The sequence below is a fragment of the Rutidosis leptorrhynchoides genome, chromosome 5 (genome assembly GCF_046630445.1).
Source record: "Rutidosis leptorrhynchoides isolate AG116_Rl617_1_P2 chromosome 5, CSIRO_AGI_Rlap_v1, whole genome shotgun sequence".
Classification (NCBI taxonomy): domain Eukaryota; kingdom Viridiplantae; phylum Streptophyta; class Magnoliopsida; order Asterales; family Asteraceae; genus Rutidosis; species Rutidosis leptorrhynchoides.
Genome location: NC_092337.1, coordinates 437,964,791 through 437,968,579, shown reverse-complemented (window position 1 = coordinate 437,968,579; position 3,789 = coordinate 437,964,791). Strand labels below are relative to the sequence as shown.

The window sequence follows — 3,789 nt, the reverse complement described above, 5'->3', positions numbered from 1 at the left end:
AAATTTGAAAAAAATATACGTATAAAGTGGGAGTTCGATTTCTATTTTAATAAAAGTTAGGGGGTTAAGTTTGTGAAAATTGAATATTAGTAAAAAAAAAAGTTAGTAAAGTGGGGGTTCAATTTGTATTTTAATAAAAGTTAGGGGGTTAAGTTTGTGAAATTTGGGCAAAAATATACGTATAAAGTGGGGGTGCGATTTGTATTTTAATAAGAGTATAAAGTGGGGGTGCGATTTGTATTTTAATAAAAGTTGGAAAAAAATATACGTATAAAGTGGGGGTGCGATTTGTATTTTAATAAGAGTATAAAGTGGGGATGCGATTTGTATTTTAATAAAAGTTGGGGGGTTAAGTTTGCGAAAAGTGAAAAAAGGAATAGTACTATTCATTTGGCCTAGAATTTTTTTCTACATCTAACATTGAAGGGTTGTTCCTTTTGTGAAAGTTGCTTCTTTTAGCGTTCGGGTTTTATTTAAAAAAAAAAGTTAGTAAAGTGGGGGTTCGATTTGTATTTTAATAAAAGTTAGGGGTTAAGTTTGTGAAATTTGAAAAAAATATACGTATAAAGTGGGAGTTCGATTTATATTTTAATAAAAGTTAGGGGGTTAAGTTTGTGAAAATTGAATATTAGTAAAAAAAAAAAGTTAGTAAAGTGGGGGTTTTGTATTTTTATAAAAGTTAGGGGGTTAAGTTTGTGAAATTTGGAAAAAAATATACGTATAAAGTGGGGGTGCGATTTGTATTTTAATAAGAGTATAAAGTGGGGGTGCGATTTGTATTTTAATAAAAGTTGGGAAAAAATATACGTATAAAGTGGTAGTGCGATTTGTATTTTAATAAAAGTATAAAGTGGGGATGCGATTTGTATTTGAATAAAAGTTGGGGGTTAAGTTTGCGAAAAGTGAAAAAAGGAATAGTACTATTCATTTAGTCTTTGCCTTTTAGATATAGGTATATATAATATTTTTGTAATGTACCTATTTAATACACTTATTTAGAAACTACCAGAAGTTGGACAGAAGTGATTTAAGTCAACCCGATTTTAGCCGACTCATTTGCACATATATTATCCATTTAACCCGAGAAAGCTTTGACCAATTACCCAACCCCCTTAACCTCTCATTTTTCTCACTTGTCATAAATGATGGTACTATAAAATTTGTCAAACTAAGTGCCAAAAGCATTAATTCCCAGAATTCTATATCATTTGAAAAGCTCGTGAGTTAACTTAAAGAAAGACTTTATTATAATCAAGGCGAAATCTTTCTTAGTAGTATATTCTTTTATTCCACAAACACCAAATGAGTTTTTGTACGGCTACTATTAGAATCAACCCACATCCTCCATTATGTCATAGCTTTACAAAAGGCTTCTAAACAGTTAAGTTAACTATAGGCTCTGCAATTTTATATTTGGCTTCTCATTCTTAAAGCAAGAATGGTACCACAAAGAGCTCAACTGTGCAATCTTAATCCTAAAATTTGATACATAAAAATCTTGAAACTAAGCAAAGTCTTATGCCAAAAACATCCTGAATAATCGAAACAAAAACCATACTTTAATTATTATTTAAAAAACTTTTGTATACCTTAGATATACAGCATAAGGAGTTTATGATCTCAAATTTTAGAGTAAGGAGTTTATGATCTCAAATTGTGTCTTCATGAGGCCTCATAAGCATTCTTTTGATCATTCACAGAGTTCCACAAATAAAAACTAATAATTCCCACATGTACCTATTTCAGGAATCGCTAGTGAAAACTTTAATTTCCCATCAACAATTGTAACATATTGGTTCCATCCTACCTGTAAATGTTTATACAAACATATAAGTCATAATCATTCAAATACTCACCAAAACTCATAAACTCATAAACCTTTAAATTAACACAAATCAACCTCATTGCTTTTGACTCTTTTGTACCACTTCTCTACCATCACCATTCATTTCCAATAATAGCTTTAGAATAGGCAAATGTCTATTAAATTATATTTGTAGCTTTATAATAATCGACTGATTATTTATGAGGTTGGTGTTGTGCTTAAGGTGACGTTTCAATGCTAAACGAACTACATTTTCAACCTATACGGGAAATTACCCATTATTTATCAAAATGGTAAACCATAAATAATCGGATTGAACTAGGATATTATAGCAGTTGGATACCTCATTTTTATGATTCAGTCTCGCCTCAAAGTGATGAATACAAAGTTTTGGTGTGCACAAGATACCAAACTTCGGGTACTACTATCCGTTGTTGAATATGATTTGCTCAGCTTTATTAAGTATGTAGATGTACATCAAACCATAGCTGCAGTACCTTGAGTTTGATATTTATATCAACCATTAACTTTTTTAATTAAATAAGTTTCTGTTTTGCAAAAGAAAAACGGTACATCAGCAATCAAGTAATCAGAAACATAATATCAAAACTCTAAACATAATATCATAGATCTTTTAACAACTTTTTTGGTGCATTCTCAAGTTTAATGAAACGACTTTTACCATGGCCAATATAAAGCTCAATAATAAAACCTACCTTCTTTGAAACTCATTGGATGAAGATGAATTGGAATGGGAATCTAGGTTACCATAATATTTAGAGTACAATCGAATCGATCAATGACTAATAGTTGTAGTCCTGCATCTGGATTGGATTTAAGTCATCGACCAATTTGAATGTTGAATCCCTCATTGTATCATTTGAGTCACGCATATTTTTGGATGGAACCCTAATTTTTTTAGTCCTTGTTCGATACTGATTATGCTACAGCAATGATTGATGATGTAAATCAACCCGCTAACCTTGTTCGAGTGTGATTATTACCTATGATTTTTGAAGATGATGCATGTAGGAGGGTTCATTAGAGATTTTTTCCCTAATGTGTTTGTTAGAACTCAAGATCCGAATAGAACTGAAGATCCGAATAGATGTGTTAAGGTCCGTGTATTTTTTTTTAGGGGTATTAAGGATATAAAATTGATTAAGAATGACTTGTTGAGTTATAATTAGATCCAATGGTTTAGAGACAGAGGTACTGATTTAATTTAATGGTGTAGATTAAGAGTTGTTGTTAATGATATATCAATTAAGACTTTATTATAATGTATAGAAGAGATGTTTTCACGTGCCAAATAAGCGAAGTTTAATAGAAAAAAACCATTTTTTAAAGTAACTGTATCATACAAGGTTGCGAAATTCGCTATTCGGGGATTAATCGGCCGGGAATTTAAAAGGATTAATCGGTAATTCGAGAATTAATCGGGGATTAATCGGATTGTACTGTATACATTTAAATACTAAATTTTTAAAAATATATGTGTAAATATAGAAAAAAACCATAAATATAAAAATAAACTCTAACGTAATTGTCTAAAATTATCTATTTTTCTCAAAAACTACAAAGATCTATTACAAATTCATGTTAAAATGTTAACCATTTTTAACTTTGACCAACTTTGATTACCAAATTCGATTTTGACCCATCAATTGACGTTGACCGTTTAATTAAACGGATTTTTAGAAATCGGAACGGATTGCTCTTAAAAATGATTAATCAGGGATTAATCGGCGAGTAATCGGGTTTTTTGCAACACTGGTATCATATACTTTACCATTTATTATTTGTTACATCACATACTTCTATTAAAAATAACTCTATGTGAGGTATTCCTTCATTTTTTTAGTCAAACATATGTGTTTGGGTTGTCGGGCAGTTTTTTTGAACAGTAGTTGTGTCAGGGTTATGTTCTTTGTCAAGTAGTTTTCCATTTTGCATCAGTTCCA

The 3,789-nt window shown here is 30.5% G+C and overlaps 1 long non-coding RNA gene across 2 annotated transcripts; it reads right to left on the bottom strand.

Moving 5' to 3' along the window:
• Positions 1 to 1,536: 1,536 nt before the first annotated feature.
• Positions 1,537 to 2,914, bottom strand: LOC139846552 (uncharacterized). 2 transcript variants are annotated; one of them, XR_011759091.1, is made up of 3 exons: positions 2,542 to 2,914; positions 2,169 to 2,373; positions 1,537 to 1,807 (listed from the first exon to the last, which is right to left on the bottom strand). It is a non-coding gene; the product is annotated as an uncharacterized lncRNA (long non-coding RNA). The 2 variants fall into 2 exon arrangements; XR_011759092.1 differs by having other exon boundaries at positions 2,169 to 2,313.
• Positions 2,915 to 3,789: the final 875 nt, after the last annotated feature.